General features: G+C 43.3%; 1 protein-coding gene across 2 annotated transcripts in view; it reads left to right on the top strand.

Annotated features, from left to right (window-relative positions):
* MGAT3 (beta-1,4-mannosyl-glycoprotein 4-beta-N-acetylglucosaminyltransferase) overlaps window positions 1-23,350 on the top strand; it is a 46,058-nt gene that overhangs the window by 9,533 nt on the left and 13,175 nt on the right. The window contains exon 1 of one of the 2 annotated variants that reach the window (XM_081928334.1): window positions 18,508-18,997. The exons of the other annotated variant lie outside the window; for it this stretch is intronic. The gene's annotated coding sequence lies outside the window, so the exon portion shown is untranslated. Of the gene's footprint in view, window positions 1-18,507; window positions 18,998-23,350 lie in introns of those variants that run through there. 2 annotated transcript variants of the gene reach the window in all.

The raw sequence follows: 23,350 nt of genomic DNA, 5'->3' as shown, positions 1-23,350 counted from the left end.
AGATGAGATGTTATGCCTGGATTATCTCATGTCTACTTGAGACTGCAGGTCGGAGCTCACATGATTGAATGGTTCTCCATGCAAAGAAGTCCTAAAACTAAATGTCTGATAGAAGGATGCTAGCCTAGCCTTCTTCCAGCAATATTCTTTTTCTGTAAGCACAAAATCCTTTTTCTTCATTGTGTCATCAGCACCCTATCATGTGAACTCCCAGTTGTATGCCAAAGTCATAAACAGGTTTATGAAAAGTAAATAGCCCTTCTAATGATGCCTCTCCCTGGCTGTTGTGGCCTTTCTGAAAATATAAAGCTCAAACCCTGATGCCAGCGACCTTTGGACTCCTGATTCATTAGGGCTCACTTGAAAGTTATGGCTGCTGTAGGTTTCATAATGACAGCAAATGTTTAACATACACAGAAAGGAGCCTGCTGTATAGATACACTGTCTAAAATGTCTTTAAAGTCAACAATCTTTTTATGGATGATTGTTGTGTTGGCTTCAGCCTTGCTGGTAAGGATACTAAACAAATAACTGAAGACGAACAATACGAGGAAAGCAGCGCATCTCAAAGGGAGAGGAACTCGGAGAATAATAAGCAATTAGCCCAAAGACAGACGTCATCATGGCAGATTGCTTTAAAATAAACTTCTACAAGCTATTGTTATAACTTAGAAGGCAGAAATCCATGCCAACCTGCTGCAACTCACCCAGATATCTACCAGGAGATCCAAGGATAACTTCAGCCTGCTCCTGATTGACAAGAGTTCTCTGCTTGCTGTCTCACCCTGCCCCCCCTCTAGACCAGCCCTACCATTAGGCAAAAAGTGGACAGTGGCCTGTCCTGGGGCCCCTAAACTAGCTTGCTGACTTCAGATATGCTATCCTGGACAGTGGTTAGGTTACTTGTAGGTTCCAGCAGGACCAACAGATCATGGGGCATTCTTGGCAGTGCTCTTAGGTATACACTCCACTTCTTTAGGGAATGCAAAGCAATTAGCGAGCACTGGGGGAGGAAGCGTAATTAGCTAAGGAATCTCACGTTTGTGGCCAATTTGCATTAATCAGCCCCAGGTGGGAAGGAAGTAGCACTACCACGATTTCACAGAATGGGAAACAGAGGCTCTGCAGAATGTAATTTACTCTTCTGAAGAATACCAGAAGGGACCAACATCCAGTCTACTAACAGTGTAATGCTATATGTGTCTGTTTAGAAGTACAGTATGTCCCATTGATTCCTGAGACATACAGTACTCCCAACTAGGTGGGGAAAGGAGTGTAGCCAGGAGTTTCTGGGTAATGGCTCAATCAAAGAAGTAGAAAAGCAGCTTCTCAGTAGGTAAGAAGTGGGTTTGTTCCACTTTAACCTCTCTACTGTTTTTATTTCTTTTTGTTTCTGCTCTTATCCATTCCTGTATCTTCCTAGAGTTTTGTTTCCTGATCAATGCAGCCTTACTTATATTAAGTAAATAATTATACCCTAACAGTGAAATCTATGGGCCATGTTACTGAGGGAAATTAATCTGCAGTGAGGATCCTCTTCCTCTATTTTTAAAACATGTTTATATACCGTATATTTATTCAATAAAAAACGTAAGAAAAGAAATAAGCTCCAATTGAGGGGGGGATACAACTGAATAAAAATAACAAAAAAGAGTACAAATTTGGGTGGTTGTGTTTCTTGGGAATAATAATTAGTAGTGTTGGAGGATAGTAAACGTTCCTTCTTAAAGATTTGTATTGCTTGCAAGTATCAGTCTTATGTTATTCACAGTTGAGGCTGACGGGTGCATTTTTGACTATTGTAAAATCTTTCCAGGTATAGGACTGAAGTTGCTGTATACCCTTTGCTTCATAGTACTCCCTGTTGACTTCAGTGCATAACCAGCTGCCTTTTACTGAGTCAGGTCACTGCCTCATCTAGTTCAGTACCTTCCACACCTGTTGAAAATTGCAGAGAGTCTTGGCAGAACACTTAATGGTTATTGTGCCAGTTGTAGCATTTGTAATGTACTACGCTAAATGCTGTGTGGTTTGAACTGTATTTTTATTTCTCATGTTGTGCTGAAGGGTGGGGAAATTCCTTATTTCTTGGCGTCAACAGATTGCCACCATTAAAAACAAATATATTAAAACTGAACTTCTTGATCCTAGCCTCCCATTACCTTTTTTAGATAAAAGATGACAGCAGCTTATTAATGAGTTTACCCAACAACAGCAGCTGGGTGTAACCATGTACAGTACAGACCTATTAGAAAAGGGCTTTTTGCTATCCTCCTACTCCTACTATGACTTCAAGTTTGTTCTTCTCACCTTTGTTCCCATTTATTGGATATCTTTCTCACTGCTTCCTTTCAAATGCCTCTTCCCCATATCACTTCTGATCCATTCTGTTTACCTTCCCGGAGCACTTACAGGTTCTAAGAATGACTGGCAGCCACTGCACCCACCGTTCTGCACAGGCATGTCTCAGACCACCTGAATGAAGCTCACAGACCCCAATCCCTGGCCTACACTGACTGGCAACAGACAGTAAGAGTGCATGGAGGCATGGGCTGCAAGATCTGAAAGCCCTTGCAATGCAATCCTGCGCATTGACTTAAGAGCAGCCCCATTGAACTTACTGGCACAATTCCCAATAAAACTGCAAAGGGATAGGGAGCTCAGGGGGCAGGGGAAGCAATGCAAAATGTCAAGCCCTCTTTAGTACTTGCATTTGTAGGAATGCAACTTTTGAAACAAGAACTCTCACTCTCTCTCCTATTAGCATATATGGAAGCAAACTCCACTTATTTATCGCGTTTATGCTGCCCTACAACCAGAACTAATAGGTGGCCTACCAAACAAATAATAAATTAAAGCACAAAAACACAAATGCAGCATAAAATTAAGCATCAGAGATTAAATCAATGGATTAAAACCAATAGGACTGAAATTCACCAACAGTGCATCTTAGAAACACTTAATATATATTTTTTTAAAAAGATGGGGAGTATTTACTTGATGCCCAAATCTTCGCCTGGTGCCAGAACAAATACAGAACCTCCCAGCGGAGGATATTCCGTCACTAGAGGTGCCACCTTCCATCAAGATGGCTCTGTCTCTCACTTCTTTCTGCCACACCTTGCTGGGTAGACAGTGCCCTCTAAAGATGGCCTTTTTAGCTTCAGTGGAATTTCAAGTAATGTACTTAGACTCACAGCCAAGAAAGTGCTTTTGCAATTTGCTTTTATTCAGAGTTAGGTGTGCTTAAGCCTCATCTCCACACATGCCCAGACTTCTAGAAATAGGTTTTGCTGAAATGAGTGGGATGGACTTATGGTACCCATTAATATGTTTGGGACTGGAGAAGGTTCACCTGGGATACACCTGTTGTTAATTTTTTAAAACAAACAAAACCACAGTGTTAGAGACACTCCTTTAAGCAGCTACCCTGCATAAAATCTCTTGCTAGTCTGCAATCTTCCTTGTGTAATTGCTATGTTGGTTTTAGTTACAGTAAGATAGTTATTGTAGCACTAAGAATAATTAGAATGGAACTGAAAACAAGGCTATGAAAACAACTGTCTTGCAAACACTGATGCCTTGAGAAGCCTGTTTCTCCTTGTGCAATAAAGGAGGGTATTGAGTCCATTTGGGCACTGAGGCATAGATCTGCTTCAAATCTATATACTGTACTTAATACCACTTTAACTTCATGGTGTTCCCCATGAGTAGGGAACCCTACTCTTGGATGCTGGTAATTTTTAGAGATTCCTTGCCCATCTGACAGAACAATGATGCTGTTGCTTCCTAGGAAGAGGTTGTTGCTAAAACTGACTTACATCTGTGCTTGTGGATTGAGGTGTTCAGGACTGGTGAGTGTAGGATTATTGGGATCAAGAAAGGGTGAAACTTTGGGCTTGGACTGAGCTGAGTGCAACTTCAGGTGCTCTGATGTGCCAGACACTTGTAAACCACATGGGAATTAATGATCTTTGCTAATCCTAATGGCAGACTAGTACATGAGCAGAATCGGGACAGGTAGCATACGGTTCATAATAATACAGTAGACACTGCACAAAACCCCTGTCTTAATCGGTGACCTCCCTTTTTCTGGCTTAGCACTATAGTACTGAAAAGACTATAGTACTGAAAAAAGCAGGGACCCAGGTGGAGCAGGGACTTGGTTGGCGCTGTGGGTTAAACCACAGAGCCTAGGTCTTGCCGATCAGAAGGTCCGTGGTTTGAATCCCTGCGACGGGGTGAGCTCCCGTTGCTCAGTCCCTGCTCCTGCCAACCTAGTAGTAGTGCAAGTAGATAAATAGGTACCGCTCCCGCGGGAAGGTAAATGGCGTTTTTGTGCACTGCTCTGGTTCACCAGAAGCGGCTTAGTCATGCTGGCCACATGACCCAGAAGCCAATAAAGTGAGATGAGCGCCACAACCCCAGAGTCGGCCACGACTGGACCTAATGGTCAGGGGTCCCTTTACCTTACTGAAAAGAGGTGCCAGTTCTCTGAAGCCTGAAACAAAAGGAGAAGAACCTCTTAGGGAGAGGGAGAGGCTGGCAAGAGAGAGAGATAGAGTCTGATGCACTTTATTTAGAATAGAGCAAAAATTCTCTATGAACCAAGCAGAAAATGAGATTACCCTTGTTCTGGCCCTTTAACACGAGAAGTAAACAAACAATTTAACCCCTGTGTTGCAAACAATAGTCAGTAATATCGAAGGCAACACGATGATCAAATACAATGATACGATATCAATATACGCTCTTTATATAACATGAAATACCGTATATGAAAACACATAAACAGAAAACTTATGAATCTCTGAAAGTCACAAAATATGCACTCTAATGGATTCTCTTGAAAACATAAAACCAGATAACCATAAGTCTTATAAGTCTCTGAAAGTCTTTGAAGACTGCAAGTCTCTGAAAGAAGCAATGTATCAGATTCTTATCTGGTGAAAACAGGCTGTAAGGCTTTGTTTATGATGTCCAATGCTGCCGAAGTAGTTCGCAAACAGACATTGTGAACAGTGATTCTAGATATGCCCACTGTTTTGTGGAATTCTTCTTCAGCACAGCAGAAGGATACACAAATGCTTCATAAACCCATCTATACGGTGAAGTATAACAACAGTTGCTATGGAACAGTGGTCATAAAGTTATGCCCAGTGACTACATAACTGAAGATGCCATAAACAGCCTGTTTTCACCAGACTTGCATAGTCTTTAACATGAGAAGGCAGATTAAGAAAAACCTGGAAAAACCAGTTCACATTTAAAGGTGAGTCTATATTATTTGCACTTTCCAAAATGATACATGAAATGAAACACAGAGCCATCCTTCAAAATTTGCAATTCTCTAAATTTTTAGTGCAGCTCTCCAGTCAATGACATGTACAATAGTGCATATACTGAGGTGAAGTCTGCATTAAAATACATACAATGGTGAAAATACCACACCAAAATGCAATATCTATGGGGAAATAGCTTTCAAAAAATGAGTCTATTTGGAGAAATTCTCACGTAATGCTAATTAGTTTTCATGAGGGTTTTTTTTTTAATGCAAACAGATGTGGAAATATGAAGAACTGAAATTAAGAATAAAAAATAAGAAACCGAGAGAAACCAAAATTGACGCATCCCTGCTAGCGAGAGAGGAAACAGACCAAGCACATTCTGGCTGAGGTTACGTTGGACATACGAGAACTACTTAAAGGGGTAGCCCTTTGGGGAAAGGCAGGATGCTCTGTGTTGACTATTTGCCCAGCACAAAAGAGCAATGTAGGCATCGCCATAAAGGAGGCTAATTACGAAGGTCAGGCCGGTTCAGGGATAGAGTCAATCTTTTATGCCCTAGAGGAAGTAGAGTGAAGCAATGTACAGTTATTAATTAACAATGTTGTTACATATTCCTCTTCCTTCTTCACTCAAAATATCTGGATCGGCAGAGATTGGGAACAGTTTTTTGGTGGGGGAGATGCTGTCAGTTTGTGGTAGAAATGTGAGGAGGTTTATTCTCTTCTGCAATGTGTGAACTGGGCCTTGTGCAACCTAGGTGGGTGATGCCTTATCTTGAATACCTGGCATAGTTACTTTTGTCTTCTTTCAATGAGACTGAGAAGAGATATGATAGCCTTCTTAAACTATCTAAAGCGCTATCACTTAGAGGAGGGAGCCAGATTGCTTTTTCCTGCTCCAGAGGGTAGGACCTGAACCAATGGCATCAGGAATAACATCAGGAATAACTTGCTGATGGTAAGAGCTGTTTGACAGTGGAATGGACTCCTTGGGGAGGTTGTAGACTCTCCTTCCTTAGGGGTTCTTAAGCAGAGACTGGGTGGCCATCTGTCATGTATGATCCAGGTGAAATTCCTGCATTGTAGGGAATGTGACTAAATGACCCTTAGGATCCCTTGCTACTCTACAATTCTGTGATCCTGTGTGTGTTGTTTCCATCATCCTAAACTAAAGCCCTAGGAGAGAGTCTGAAGAGAGATGTTTGCTACAATCCAGTGTTCAAATGACATGTGAATCTGGTGGGCAAATGTGTCAATTTTAGTTTCTCACTTTTCCAATCTTTAGTTCACTTTTTGCACATTTCCACATCAGTTTGCAAATTATTTTTAAAGACCTAAGGGAACTTCACCAGCAAATTTCTCCTAATATGTTTGTATGTACCGTAATTTTGCAGAACATATACATTTTTGCAAAGCAATTTCCCCCAATATATTGCAATTTTATGTTATGTTTGCTAATATATGCATTTTTGTGCACACTTTACTGCATCATGTACGTTATTGTACACATTACTGCTTAGCAAAATTTGGGAAAGTGCAAATTTGGAAGGATGGCTGTTTCGGGTCCTGAATTGCTTCAGAAAGTGCCGATAAAGCAGCTTCACCTTTAAAGGAGAATTGAAGCAAATCTCTCTGCCATTCCTACTTTGAGCATGATTTTATTTTAGTATCTCAGGCTTGTGGCTAGCCATGTCTCTTTGCAGCTGCAGCAGCTCCTTGATTGTAACTGGGGGGGGGGCAGGATCTTTTTTAAACCCTTTGCCATATGGCCATTCCCCACTGCTTACTAGCCCTGTTGTCATTTTTTAAAAGTCTTTTTGTTTCATGAGTGCATGATCCAAATGAATCCTGCTTTCCCACCAGTTCCTGCCATTGTTTTGTGGCCACACCTGCATTTGGAACGGCCAGGAGAGCTATAGGATGGCTTTTGCATTATTAAACAAGCTTGTACATCATTTATAGGCTATTTGTGCAGTGGAACAGCATCTTCTGGTTTCCTGTAAATACTGGAGATAGTGCTATTGGGTCCTGGTGATTTATATCTCAGCAGCTGAAATCAGAGTGGCTTTACTGCCTCTTTGCATTTGCTCCCCCCCCCCCACTTCTTTGCCTGGTAGATGTTCTTCAAAGTATTCCCTTGCTGGCTGGGGCTGATGGGTGTTGTGGTCCACAACATCTGGAAGCCACCAGACCGGTGGAGACTGGGCTGGTGGCTTGCAGACAAACTAGGTGTACTGGCTGTGCAGTGGTTCAGACTGGCTGGTTTAGGACTTTGTTTTGACACAGTGGGACCACACATTTCCTGTCAACAGCTGAAGGGCATTTGCACATCTAAAATTAAGTAGTGAACCCACTCTCAGGAGATGCAGTTGGCTTGAGGCTTGGTGCGTACATTTCACCACAAGTTTTCTGAAGCACAGATGTTTTAAAGCCACTAAAAGACTAGTTTGCTGGCCATAGAAATGTGGTGTTTTTTCACTTCCTGTAATGTATGAAATGGCCTCTGGGTACACTGCAGCAAAATATCAGCATGCTGTGAGACAAAAGGCCGCTTCCATTCTAGATTCCTTTTTCTGAGTGCTGCTAAGGCATTTCTTTTCCTCAATTAGCTGGAAGCCGAATTAAAATGGGAGGTTCCACACAAGCACTTGATAAAGCGCCCAGTTGTCCATCAGGGCCCTTCCTTATGGCCAAACTCCTCCTGTATTAATTCCCGAGTAAGTCCCATTCAGCAAAGGTTTCCAGTAATGCTTATTAAAGCTTCTCCCTTTGTAGAGCTGGCCTGATTTCCTTCTCAATGACTGTAGGAGGAGGATTAGTGATATCCTATCCCCACAGTGTCAGTTTCTGTTCCTGCGTGAGGGGAGGGCTTAATTGCTAGTTTCTTCCCCCCCCCCACTTCCTTTTTGCTATTAAAAATTGAGAGGACACTAGTAATTGAAGTCCCCCCCTCACCTTGTGAGAACAGAAACTGAAATGGGTCGATTGAGAGGCTACCCAAGGGTCAATTACTGTACTATTATCTATCATAAATTCCCCATTTGCGTTCATAAGGAAGCAATACAATGGGCTTAAAACAGGTGCTTAAAAAGAGCATTTGGAAAACTTTTTCACCTTTAATTATTTAAGTGATGCTGTGGAAAAATGGAAACATAGTATCTAATATAATTTATGTTGATTTGGTAAGCTCTGTAAATGTTGCTGCTCCATTGTTGTAACTCCAGCCTTTTTCAGATCTGTCAAAAGGGCTAACAAGACTGGATTGTAACACTTATGCAACTGCGCTGTGTGAATGTTATGTTTGAAATTCCTTTGCTCAAGTATGTCCACCTTGGTATCAGTGGCAGAGTGTTCTGGTAGACTGAAATGTTCTGAAGGTTTGACATGTTCTCCTTTCTCAGTCTGTCTTGTTCAGTATTCTCTAAACTGCCTGACAGCGGCTCTCTGGGATTTCAGAAAAAGTGTTTTCCCCCAGCCCTGATTGGAGATGCTGGAGTTTGAACCTTTGGCTTCCTGCATGTTCTCTTCTACTGAGCTATGGCTCCTGCCCTTGTAAGGCAGGTTCTGGTATAAGGCACTGCTATCTTCCTAGGTTGTAGGGTGTCCATTGAAATATACTCAGAGTCGAGAGTGGATTTCATGCTCTTTATTCAGCTCATAGTGGTGAGGAGGAATGGAAGTCCCCTCAAAGTATCTGCTTTTCAGTGTTTCCCAACCTTGGGCTTCCAGCTGCTTTTGGACTACAATTCCCATCATCCTTGACCACTGGTCTTGCTAGCTAAGGATGATGGGAGTTGTAGTCCAAAAACAGCTGGAGGCCCAAGGTTGGGAAACGCTATACATTATTTACACAATGGGCTGCACGTGATTTGCTAATTCCGGAATTCTCCTGAAGGCCAATCAGATTGTGGATTCACTTCTATCTGGAGGTGGATTGGGTGGCTCCTGCAGACCAATCATACTGCTGCATTGTTCTAGGACCAATCAGACTGCTGCATTCTGAATCCTATTGTTCTAGGACCAATCAGACTGCTGCATTTTAGATCCTATTCAACTCCGTACATAACACCCATTGTCTCCAGAAAGTAGTTTGTGCTTAATGCTGCATAGACTCTGTGTTCTTTTGGAAACAATTCTCAAATCCCAACGGTGAAGTTATTGCATCATGGGCAGCACACTGTGAACAAAATCTGACCATAGCATTTCCTGCCACTAAAACTGCACTTCCACATCCCTGCCTGAAGGGTGGTGGCGCATGACAGCTTGAAGCCCACCCTGTAATGAGGCTGATCTTGAGTATGAAAATTAGCCACATTAACAATAGATCCCTCTTCACAGGAAACTCCAGGAATTGTGGATCTGTGTGGGGAATAGGGGCCTCCTAACAACTCTTAGCTACCTTACTGAACTACAGCTCCCAGAATTCCTTGGGGAAGCCACAACTGTTTAAGGTAGTAACATAGTGTTTTCAATGTATGGTGTGAACGTGATCCTAGTCCTCCTGGCTTTCTCGCCACCTACTATTAGAAAGTTATATCTGAGGTCAAAAACATACATCTCTAGAGGAGGCAATTCTGAGATATATCCAAATTTGGTGTGCTGAGAATGTAGATTCAGGGGAATCTTTGCCAAATCTGCACTTGGCTTGAATCATGTGGACGATACTTCTATCATAGTTCAAAGACCCTCAGTGTATATCCCCCCTTTTCCTCTGAAATTACTGAGAGGTTTCTTAAAACTCAGTGCCTAAGCCTTGCTTATGAGTTTAATATGCTACAAAATGTTCGCTTTAGGCTTAGCAATTGTAAAACCTGGTTTGGGGGTATGTTGTGCCGGTCACTACTGTGCAGAAACTGTTAACTAGCTAGCTTCTACAGAACTTTAATCCTATTGGTTAGGGTCCTATAGCTGCAAGGCCATTATTTGCAAGAAGATGGATATCGCCCAAGCAGAAATCTACTAGGTGGGCAGTACATCCTCTTTTAAGTCAACTCATCAGACTTTGTTGGTTACATATGTGGCAGCCCAGGGAGGGATGGATTTTTTTGCAAATCTCAAATGACGAGTTTATCTGCATGGTTTTTTTCTAATTCCTGTCTTGCTTCCTAATCTTCATAAGGACCCTTTTGCTAAAAATACTAACAGTTCTCATATATGAACTATTATACATATAATGATGTATACATATCCACTCCTGGCTTCCTAAAATAACCAGCACATCATACAACAATATGTATAACTGTGTGAGTGGGTGGAATTGTGCTGGAGAAATATAGTACAGCATGAAGCTTTAGATTCCCCCCCCCCCATTTAATTTTGCACATAATTAGTTGGACTTTTAAACAACCACAACAATGCACACACAGCTTGGACATAAATTGGCATATTACACAAGAAGCAGTGATGTGAGCAAAACACAGTCTGATCAGAACCTCCAAATTCCATGTATAAATAAATCCATTTAAAACAGATTCCATGGCCATCCCTAGTGTGGGGTATTTCATTATTTCTCCCATTGGCTAATCATTCTTAAAAATGTGTGTGGGGTGTGTGTGTTAATCTTATAGAATTGCTGGGGATGAGGTGATTTGCTGGGTCTTGCCAGAGCTCATGAGGAGGAAATGGAGAACAAAAGAAGGCTGGAAAAATAAATAAGGCCACTTCTTGGATCAAGTGAATCTCCCTCGAGCAAAAGTAATGCATACTGGAAGGGGCTTTGCTCCCCTGCTACCTTTGGATTGTGATTAGAGGAAAGGGTGGGGCGGAGGAAGAGAGAGAGAGAGACCCCCTTAGATTAAAGTGTGGAGTCAGGTTTTCCCCTGTCTGTGTGTGTGTGTAGTGAGTGGGAGGGGGGTTCAGAGAGAGAGCGACAGGGAATGCTTTTTGCATAGGATTGGCTTCTCCCCAAACATTCATTGAAGCAGAGAAGGAGCCAAGTTGGGACCCGTGCAGACAGAAAGGGAGGGGGGGTGAGAGGGAAGGGGAGGTGGAGTGACTGCTCTATTCCAAAACAGTAATAGAGCTGCTACTGTGGGAAAGTGATCCTGCTGCCAAACCTCAAGTGACCAGGGGATGTGTGTGTTTGTTGCCGCCGCCGCCCCCAGCAGTGATCCTGTCATTTGTGCTTTGCAGTGCCTTCCACTTTCTGAGCCCCTCTTTCCAGAAACCTGCCCCACAGAAAAGCCATCCATTAAGAAAATTGCTTTGCTTTCTAAAGGCCAGTTTTAAAACACCCCTCCCGCAAAGGTGCTTTGTAACCGTAGCAAAATTACAGGAGCTCCTTCAAGACTACTTGATCTAGGAAATCATTGAAACTGTTGAAACTCTGCATCATTATGCCCTTTAAAATGTCTTTGCACCTCATTCCACTGCCCCCCTCCCCAAGTTAGACTCCTTTTGTGACTTTTGGGTGGTTACGTCCCAATTATCCCAAAGAAAGTTGCTACAGCAGCAATACTGAAGTGGCCTGATCTGGTTGGACACAGCAGAAGCCATTAAAGCCAAGTTGGTTTCCTTATTTGAAAAACAAGCACTAAAGTATCTTTATGGGCATTCATTGGGAAGTAGGGCTTAAACAAGAACAGATAACTTCCTGCTTTGTCTTCAAGAACAGCTTTTTAAAAATGTTGTATCTGGCCCGGAGGATTAGTCCTCAAAACACAACTAAACATTCCGTACCAAAACGAAGATATATGGCCTCATTAAGTCAAATGCAAAGTGAAAAATAAAAGGGCATAAACATGGAGTTCTTCAGAGAAGAAACGGCAGTAAAACAAGGATGTGTTTTCAGCCTGAACTGACCTGCCAGGGCGACATAATCCAATCAAAGACTGACTCTCTGTTAATATGACAAAGGAGAATTTTACAAGAGAGAACCGGTTTGTATTTAGATGTCTGTGCACAGAAGGAAGTGACTGGATGGGACCAACTCCACTTTGATCAAACAAAAATGTATCTTTTTCAAGGAAGAAATAAAGAAGGTGAAGAGTTGTAGCAGAAAATAGTGGGTGTTGTTGTTTAGTCGTTTAGTCATGTCCGACTTTTCGTGACCCCATGGACCAGAGCACGCCAGGCACTCCTGTCTTCCACTGCCTCCCGCAGTTTGGTCAGACTCAAAATAGTGGGTAATAGGGAGTTAAGCATCCCTGCCCTCTGTTTCTCCACTTCACATTGTCTAAAGCAGCTTTTCTCTAGAGCAGCAAGAGAGAACCTGTAGCCCCTGTTGGACTGCAACTCCCATCAACCCCAACCTGCTTGGCCAGTGGTCAGGGATCATGGGAGTTGTAGTCCAACGTATCCATAGAACCATAGGAGAAGCCATCACAATTTTTAATACACATTTGCATGTAATGTATTGTTCTTTGTTCATTGTTACCTTTGTTAGTCAAACAGTTTTGGGGTTACTTCAGGGCAGTCAGCTAAAAGAAAGGCAGGCCTGTTGGTGACTTCATTCTGGAAGGAAGTATATTTATATACAGTGGTACCTTGGTTTAAGAACAGCTTAGTTTACGAACAACCTGGATTAAGAATGCTGCAAACCTGGAAGTAGGTGTTTTGGTTTGTGAACTTTGTCTTGGAAGCAGAACATGTTTCACTTCCTGTTGAGTGTGTTCCATTTGTAAATTGAGTCCCCCGCTGCTATAGGAAAGCATGCCTTGGTTTAAGAACGCTTTGGTTTAAGAACGGACTTATGGAACACATTAAGTTCGTAGACCAAGGTGCCACTGTATTCTTTTTGGCTTGGGGTAGAGGTGGAGTTCAGAACCCAGTCTCTTAGTGTGCAGAAACATAATAGAACTACATATGGTTGTGTTGCTAGTGTAGAATGAATTTGACATTTAACCTGTGTGTTCTTAAGAATCATTTCCTTGCACTGGAAACATGCAGTTGCCACTTGTACAATATACATGTGATATATTGAAAATTAGCACATCAGTTGTGGGGTAAATTCATTTTACCAGCAACCCCACCCCAAGGTGGTTATTTCAGCAGGGTAGGGTAGGAAGAGATAAGTAGAGCATCACTTGCCCCATCACTACAATCTGTCCTCATTTCCCCTTGAAGGACAGGGCATACTGGGTCTGCAGACACCCACTGGCATCACTGAAGAGGAAAAACCCATTCCTAAAGCCATTTTGAGACACCCTCTTTAAAATTTAAAAGGTAAACACCTACAGCACAATTGCTCAAAAGTCTTAATATGTTCAGTGGGGCTTATTCACGAGCGCATAATTACACTCCTAATGTTTTCATTCTTATAATTTTAAGTTTTATTTTTCTAAGGCAACATCTGTTATGCCAAAAGGAGTCCTCAAGCAATCTTTGGAAACTAATTTAAAAATATTATAGGTATTTTTATGATTCTCACTACCGGTGGGCAGCAGGATGAGGAGCAAAGCCTCTCTATATTTTCTGCCTCAGGTGCAGAAATGTCTTAGAACATAAGTAGGTTCTGTGGTTCCCAGGTTGCTGTTTCATTTTTCAAGTGTCTTGTACTGGTGTGCACAGATATCTGAGTGCAAGACACATCCCAATTACTTTCTTGTGCTTCCAGATCACATATTGGAGAATGTCTTGTAAGGGCAGTTTCTTAGTAAGGAATAACACCAAGTTGTTTGCATCCTTTGTTTGTTCAGCTCCCAAGGTGAACATCAATGTCAGTAATTGTTGACCTGTTTACTAAAGTTCCATTATGTTTCGGATGTGAGGACAGGATGGTATAAATCACTTGATAATTCTGAACAATAAAAAGGCCTAATTTTGGGGAAGGAGAAGATAACCTTACTGCTCTTGGCCCCAGTTTCTTACTGCTTAGGAAAATGACAATAAGCACAGATTTATAATAGCTTAGATCTAAAATAGCTTAGATCTAGTCATTTCCCCATGTACCAAATAAATTACAGCTGTCTGTTGAATGAACCTGTAAAATGGTTTAATTTTCAGAAGGAGATTTAGGTGTCTTAATTCAGGTAATAATTTGAAGAGAGTTTATTTCTTGAAAAATTATTAGAGAATAGCAGCTAGCAGAATACGAGCCATTATGATGTTGGTTGGAGTAGTCAGTATGGTTCCCTCCAGATGTTTTGGGGCTACAGAACCCATCGTCCCTATTGGTCTTTCTGGCTGTGGTTGATGTGTGTTGTAGTTCCAGGTTATCTAGAGGGCACCATGTTGGCTACTCATACTAGAAAGGGTATGATGGAAAGTGAATCTATGTATTGGAAGGGCCCTACTCAGTGGGACTCAGTGTCACAAGTAGAAGGCAGGCTTTGCCCTACCTTGACCATGTCTCAAGTGCCAGAGCCATTGACTTAAGTGGGAAAGAAAATCAAGAATGCATTCAGGGATGCTAGTTGGAGAAGGCAATCTGCTCCCTGTGATTGGTGACCCCAGTATCTTGAAGTTGGAGAAGATGTTTTCTCATTTCCCAGTCTCCTTACATTTTTATTTTTTTACTTAATAAATTTCTATACCAAGGATCACTTCATTTTATTTACAATAGAAACACACAAAACATAGTAATGAACAAAAACAATTACATGCCCCTCGGATAAGGTTTGTTTATGTTGTGTCCCATAGAAGTCATTGGGAAACAACCCAGACTCTTCTCTGCCGTAGCTTAATTCTGGCTTCTGTTTCTTGGTTACCAGGTAACAGGACTGTGTTATACTATTAGCAATCAAAATTCTGCTGCAGGAAAAGGTGCTCATTAAATTGCTGACCTAAAAAAAAAAAAAAGCATGGGTTTCTAATCTCTTAACTGGCTCAGTTGATTGTTACATGCTGAAATCACTAAATCAGGAATGAGGAACCTGTGGCCTCCTTGTGGGACTCTAAACCAAATCAGCCCTAACCAGTATGGCCAATGATGATCAGGGATGATGGAGTCCAACATCTGGAAGGCCACAGATTCCCCATCTCTAACCCGGCTGTGTCTGCCTGGGTGCTCAGTACAACACCACTCTATAGGTCAGAGAGGCAGGGAAGGGAGGTCACTATCACCCATTTTTTAAAAAAATCCATCTACCTCACTGTGAGACTGATACACGCTGTGTCTGGGTTCAAGTGATTGCTTGTGGTGTTTGTGGCCAGTGAGACAGAAAGGGGATGTTGTTAGTCCACTGTCTACCTTACTGTACTACAAACTCCTTCACCAAGCTGGCAGAATGTAATATTGAATGTGATGATGGAGAACACTTTCATGATTGTATTGAGGGACTTCCAATATCCATGCTGAGGCTGAGCCAAAACTTCATGACAACCATGAAACTGTCTCAGTACATCGTTGACCCGACATATGTATCTGAATACACCACCTAATGTTCGCCACAGCACAAACTAGTAATATTTTGCTGATTGTAGGGCTTGTTGTGCCTTCCCCACAGGCTCACTTGTTTGAAGACAGGCAGAGGGGATCTTTCTGGTAGTTCCACTGACTTCAGAAGTTTGGAGGTGATGGTGGCTCAGGGGAGGGCAACCCTTGTGGCACTCCTTAAACTGTGGAATCGCCCCCTCCTCACAGAAGTGTGTCTGGCACCTTCATTATGGAGTTTTCATTGAATGTTGAAGATGTGCCTCTTTACCCCTAGCCTTTGACAACTCATATATTTTAGGACCTACCATTTTATTCTGTGATTTGTTTTAACTGATCTTTATTTTAACAGTTGCATTTTTAAAATTGTAGCCCACCCCAAAACCTCCATGGTGAAGGGAAATAATACAGTGGTGCCTCGGGTTACAGACGCTTCAGGTTACAGACTTCACTAACCCAGAAATAGTACCTTGGATTAAGAACTTTGCTTCAGTATGAGAACAGAAATTTTGCAGCAGCAGCAGGAGGCCCCATTAGCTAAAGCGGTACCTCAGGTTAAGAACAGTTTCAGGTTAAGAACAGACCTCCAGAATGAATTAAGTTCTTAACCCGAGATACCACTGTAATTGGCAGCCAGTACAATATGTTCAAACCATCTTGCCCCCATGAGCAACCCAGCCACCAAATTTTATACCAGCTAAAGTTTCTGAACCGCCTTCCGAGGCAGCCCTTGCATATAATGTGTTGCAGTAATCTAACCCAGCTGTTAACGGAGCATAAACAACAGTAATTAAGCTATCCTTGTCCAGATAGGAGTGCAGTGCCTCACTTACCTGGATTGAGCTTTAGCCTGGCTTTCATCCAGCCCATTACCAAGGAAAGACAGAGATCCTGCACAGCCATACCTGCAGATGTAAAGGAGAAGTAAAGCTGCGTGTTGTCATCATATTGCTGACAATGTACTCCAAAACTCCAGATAACCCCACTCAGCAGTTTCATCTAGGTGTTATAGGAGACCTCTGGTTTCCATAGTTATTTTGGGGGGTGGGAAGATCCTTTAAGTTCTCTGATTTTCATACGTTCGGTCAGTACTGGTTCATGTTCAGGCAGCAGCTGCTGGAGACAATGGTGGCAGCCTCTTTTCCGATCTCCCTAAGCCTCCCTTACACAGCTCTGTCCTCCAACTGAGGGGAAATGGTTGACTACTACATGGCATGTCCTGGTTCTGCTATACTAGCCCATTGCTTTAGGTGCACTACTCCATCACCATTGTTGAATTAAGAGTCAGCTGGCAGCTTCTGTGTGTGGAACAGAAAAGGGCACCATCTCCTTTGTCTCAGACAACAAAGTGACTTAGACTAGCCCTGCGGTCTGTTGTCTCCTTTCTACCTGTGCATTGTTTTTCTCTTAATTGTGGGTGAAGGAGAAATGTCTTGATTGCTTCATTGGATGAACTTTGGCCTCACACGCCTGCAATTCAGAGGCATTTCTTGCATTGCAATGTTAATCTCAGGAAATGGAAAAAGGAAAAATGGGAGAGAAGGCTACAGAATGTCAGCCCACCCAGAGGCCAAGTGTTTCTTCCTCTCTGAGATGAGGAATCTCTGGTATGTAAGGATGCAGAGGTGACTCTGTGTGTGGTTAGGAGCAGGGCAGGCTGATCTTAATTTGATAGCTTTGGGGTGCTATGACAAATAGTTTCTATAATTCAAGTTTCCCCAATGAAAGAATTTTTTATTGCAGTGATGTCTCCCACAGGGGAGAGAGACAACTGGAACCCTAGGATATGAATCCATCTGCCAGTGGGTAGGTCAAATCCAGATTAGAAACAAAGGTTTCTAGTGTGTGCTATATGCTATATATACTCTCAGAGGTGAATTCAGATTTAACAACAAAGTTGCCCACCAGGCAGATGGTTAAGAGTACGGTTGCCATATTTCAAAAAGTGAAAATCTGGACACAAAGGTTTGGCAAAGTTATTGAGCCAATTTCCGGAAATTAGGCCAAGGACAACATTTTTGGCGGATGAATCCCGGCTATGTCCGGGAAAGCCACTTCCGGCCTGCCCAGGAGGTGGGGTTGCGGGCTTCACGCCCACCCCACATGAGCGGGGGCTGGTCCCAGCCCCCGCAAGAGCAGGGGAATCCCGGCCGGGCCAGCCCCCCCCAGCCAGCCATTCACTGGCTGTTTGGGGGGGCGTGGTTTGCCCTATTTAGAGCCGGCACGGAGGGGGCTCGCCCTCTTTTCGCCGGCTCGCCCTCACGTTTCAGATTCCACGCCCTCACGCCCTCACGCCCTCAAATTCCAGACGTATGGCAGCCCTAGTTAAGAGTGTGAGGTATATGCCCCAGGGCTTTTTCCCAGCCATAACTCAGTTCCAGCACCTCTAAGGTGGGCACCATTGCTATCATAAGAGAACAAGGGAGGTGTTCATGATGAGTCCTGGCACCTCTTTTTCTAGAAAAATGGCACTGACGATGCAGAAGCATTGGGGGGGGCTTATCAGTGAGGGCTCCTATATCTAAATAAACCCCAAGCTGAACTGCCAATTTATAGATTTTAGTGCTGTGCTTCTGTCTTTCTAATTATCCACAGGCCATGATTATTCAAGTTTTCAGAAACCTGTTAATTTAAGGTAAGCAAGCCCTCCTTTGAACAATTGTGTATCCTCATCAAATAATCCTATTTGGGCCAGGGTCTCTACTCATGTGTTGTAAAATTTTGTATGTGTGTGTGTGTGGGGGGGGGAGAGAAACAGAGAGATTGCCTCATATTTTTAGAACAATGTTTCAATGGTCATGACCCATAATAGTGTTCAGTATTTTGGAACGCAGAAATAAAATCCTCAAACCATCCATTCTAGCATGCGGGGGGGGGGGGGCACCTAAATTATATAATTCAGTATTTGAATGACTGGTATTAGTAATTGTATTATAAATTGGTATTGTTATAATGAGGCGATTATTGGATAGTGATTGAAAACTAATAAAAATTATTATCAGTAGTGTTCAATGCTGCGGCTGTGAAAAGGGACTTCTGGACTTCCTTCAGAAGTCCTCGTTGTGGTATATGTGTGTATAACAGAGGGCGAAATACCGGTACTATTGCTACCAAGTTGTGAAAGCTTCTGCTTTCCTGTGCTTCCCAATGTCTTCAAACTTTTTAAGAAAAAAAGATTGCAAGCAGGATGCTATGAAAAGAGTCTTTCACAATGTGACATCCACGGGCCTAGGCCCAGTTGTAGTTATAAGGAAACAGTGGGGAAAGTTTGAGGCCTAACCACCACCAACCTAAGTGGGGCTCATCTCCTGCACCAGAACTACTTGGTGTCATGTGAGCAGCACTCCTGCCTTCCAGTGGAGCTCCATCAAGGCTTCTCTGCTTGGACCGGCTAGCTGTAAGTGAAAAATGGGCCTTCATCCCCTTCTTAGCTGAGTGGCAGACTGAGAATGTGGCAGACTCTCCTGCCCAAAAGATGATTTCTGGGAGGCTTTAATACAGGGGTAGGCAACCTAAGGCCCATGGGCTGGATGCGGCCTTCCCAATCCAGCCCGCAGACGGTCCGGGAATCCATGTTTTTACATGAGTAGAACGTGTCCTTTTATTTAACATGCATCTCTGGGTTATTTGTGGGGCATAGGAATACGTTCTTTATTTTTTCCAAAATATAGTCTGGCCCACCACATGGTCTGAGGGACAGTGGACCAGCCCATGGCTGAGAAAGGTTGCTGACCCTGCTTTTTAATACGTTGCCTTGGTGAACAAAGGGGTTTGTGTGCACTGTTGGAAGCAATGTTTCTTGGCCTCTGAGGTGGCTCGGGTGAGGTTATATTTTGTGTGCGCGGCAATATCACTAATTGGTGGCATGGAATGAGAAAGGTTATTAGGAGGGACACTTGGGTGGACAGAAACAGTGCGGTGCTATTGCTACCTCGTCAGCAGGAGACTGGACAAGAGGAGCTATGGGCAGAGATAAATTTTGTTTGGGTAAGTGGATCTAATAGTTAAATGCAGGGCCAGAATTGGAAGCCTGTGGCCTCGAGCGACGCTTATATCCCAGCAGGAGTCAACTGACAGTCCCCTGATTCTGCTGCTACTCCTTGCTCATGTTGCTGGTTCACCTGTCCTCTGATGGGTCCCGACAGGAGAAACAGCCTGTGTCACCTTGCCTTCTCTTTTTGGGCAGTGGCGCAGACTGAGCTGAGACACGGAGCAAGAGAATGGGCAGCAGCAACACTGATGGGGCTACTTGGGCTGGCAAGCCTGCTAAGGCCATCTAGCCAAAGGGTGCCCCAAAGCTTGGGGCATGGATATGCAAACTAAGGCCCGGGGGCCGGATCCGGCCCAATCACCTTCTAAATTCAGCCCACGGACAGTCCGAGAATCAGTTTGTTTTTACATGAGTAGAATGTGTGTTTTTATTGAAAATGCATCTCTAGGTTATTTGTGGGGCATAGGAATTCGTTCATTCCCTCCCCCCCAAAAAAATAGTCCGGCCTCCCCAAGGTCTGAGGGACAGTGGACCAGCCCACAGCTGAAAAAGTTTGCTGACCCCTGGCTTGCGGTTTTAGGTGAATAGGCAGTCTTGTTCTTATTGGCAATGCTACTTACACAAACAACTGCTGGCATTAGCTGTCCTGGCTTCAGGAAAGAAACTTTGTCCTTGGTTTTCAATAATAACCGGCTATATAGCTCAGATCACTTTTTCACACACATTCTTGGTCAGCCCTATGCTAGCCTTGTAAGATAGGCCAGTTTTATGCCTGTATTGCCAATGGAGAGCTGACTGGAAGAAATAGTGCCTTGTCTAGAGAGTTCTTAATGGAGGCAAACCAAAGACTTCTATCTGCTGTGCAATGCTACTTCTCTTTTATCTGGAAATGAATTGCTTCATAAGGTAGAGGAAGGAGATGTAAGATAACTTTAGTCTCTGCTTCTGCTGGTCATCTTCTGCCCTGTCCCCTTCCTTCCTCATTTTCTGATCCATAGCTTGCATAGACCTCCCCATACTGTCCACTGCCTTCATAATGAAATGTTGTGTATAAAAATAATTATGCACATAATTAAATGTCGTGCATAAAAATTTCGAAAGAAACTCCGGCAACTTGTTCTTGACCCCCGAACTGGAGTTTAAGTAAGCAGCCTCACACCCTCTGGCTTGAAACTTATTACATCTTAGAGATCTCTACTGATTTATGGTTTTAATTTGACATAACTCATTTAGCCTGCAATCCTATGCACACTTACCGGATCGTACGTCTCTCCTTTTAAAGTCAATGAGCCTTTCTTGGAAGTTGCCTATGCACATGCATAGGTTTGTTGCCTTTAGTTACTTTGGAAGCAGCATTTATTTCACTGGAACATTTTGGTCTGCATTTCCTTTGATGCCCAGGGTTGTCATTCTGAAAATCATTCTGAATTTAATAGCCCAGGTGTATTCCTACTAGGATAGCTGTGAATGCACTTTGCCAAAGGTCTTCATGTTTCACAAGCATTAAGAAACAGAACAAGGTTTTCTGGCCTTTTTTGATAACCTCTGTCTGGGTCTCTTTATTAAACCTACTTCAAGCTGCTGCCTTTTTATTATTAAAGCAAATTCTTGTTTTGTTTTTTTAAAAAAACCTTTGTAATAGGATACATTAAATGCTTTCCACTTGATAAGTTTTACTAGTTGCAAATTTAGAGGGTTGTTTTTCTTTTCTTCAGGCATAGATAATTGTGTCTGGACATGAAGGAATTTCCTTCATCTTAAAAACTGCTGAAGAACATCTATGCCTGAAGGGCAAAACTCCAACTTAGAATTATCCACACTGACTGGCAACCGCTCTGCAAGGTTTCAGACAGGAGTCTCTCCCAGCAGATGCTTTACCTGTCTTTTCCTATGCTGAGTATCTTCTTAATCACCATAGTTCTTGAGCCTCCCTCAAATTAATACATGAATGTAGTGAACCCTTCTCTGCCTGCAGATGTAGTGGAAAGAGTATTGTTATAGATTTTGGGGGGTGATCCCCCTAAACCCTAGAAATTAGTAAATGGTAGGATTTTCATTAATTGAGATTTGGGATGCGGGTGGCACTGTGGGTTAAACCACAGAGCCTAGGACTTTCCAATCAGAAGGTCGGCGGTTCGAATCCCCGTGACGGGGTGAGCTCCCGTTGCCACTACCAAGAAGGCCCTCTGCCTGGTTCCCTGCAATTTCACTTCTCGCAATGAGGGAACTGCCAGAAGGCACTTAGAGCAGGATCTCAGTGTCTGGGCTGAACGATGGGGGGTAGAGACGCTCCTTCAGGTATACAAGGCCCAAGCCATTTAAGGCTTTAAAGGTCAGCACCAACACTTTGAATTGTCCTTGGATACATACTGGACACGGATGGCGCTGTGGGTTAAACCACAGGGCCTAGGGCTTGCCAAATCCCCGCGATGGGGTGAGCTCCCGTTGTTCGGTCCCAGCTCCTGCCAACCTAGCAGTTCGAAAGCAAGTCAAAGTGCAAGTAGATAAATAGGTACCGCTCCAGCGGGAAGGTAAATGGTGTTTCCATGCGCTGCTCTGGTTTGCCAGAAGCGGCTTAGTCATGCTGGCCACATGACCCGGAAGCTGTACGCCGGGTCGCGAGATGAGTGCCGCAACCCCAGAGTCAGTCAGGACTGGACCTAATGGTGAGGGGTCCCTTTACCTTTACCTTTACCTTTACAAGCTGTGCCAGACAAGGAATTCCTCCTGTCTTATGCAAACCAGTCTGACTGGTCTAGTGAAGAGCAAATCTGTTAACATGACAAAAGGTGTTGAAGGGAATCTTTTGGCCTGGGGAGACAGATATTGCCAAGGTGTTGGGGTGTCTGTTTGAGGTGATGGGATTGGCCAAAGTAACACAGACTGGAGGGGGGGGAATGCCTGGAACCCCCTGGGATCTTCCTATCACTGAGCAGAGGGTGGGGTGGTACCCAACTTTTGCAACAGTATTAAGGAGGAAGGTGTGTGTGTTCCTAGTGGGTGGATTTGGAGACAATCTGGTTGTCGGGAAAGCTGGATGTTTAGGCCTTGTTGCAGTGGTAAAACCCCTTGTCTGAGTATTGTATAGTACTGTATACCACTGAAGGCAGAGGGCTCACAGGATTACTGTATGGAGGATCATTTAGTCATACAATTCTCCCACTTGAAATCTTACCACTCAGTGAGAACTAGGTCGTAGTCCCAAGGGCTGTTGTTATTGCACTGTTGGAAGTTTGCCATAACCTCTTCTGAAGATCGCTCCTTGTTTATCTTCCGGCAACTCCTGCTGATAGTGCCTAACTCCTGACTAGAAGATATCAGATGGAAACCCATTAACAGCATGCCGTTTTGATCCTGGGGAGAATGCAACTCAGGCTGCCTGCCTGAGTAGAGCTGGTGGACTTTGGCTCTTTCTGCTTCATTTTCTTGGCAACAAGTCGTGGAGAGACAGATAAAAGAGGAAAATTATCGGTTCTGCTTATATCTCTTTGATTCTTGCACCTATTAATTTCTAATTGCATGATGCTTCCAAGCAAGGAAGATGGGGAGGAAAGGGTCAAAGTCGGCAGGCTAGCTTGCTTGCTCTTTAAGCTGTCATAGTTTGTATGACATTGTGGCTGAAATAAAATGAGAGCCATTTGCAATGATTTCTTAGAAATGTTAGAAAGGTGGACTTGACCACAAAGGGCAGGAAACATGTATAAGGTAAAGAGCCAAGTGGTAGTAGCTTAGGATCACTTGTAAACATGTAGAAGCTGC

The sequence above is a fragment of the Podarcis melisellensis genome (genome assembly GCF_964234715.1).
Source record: "Podarcis melisellensis genome assembly, chromosome: 10".
Lineage (NCBI taxonomy): Eukaryota > Metazoa > Chordata > Lepidosauria > Squamata > Lacertidae > Podarcis > Podarcis melisellensis.
This window is presented reverse-complemented; position numbering and strand designations above follow the sequence as displayed.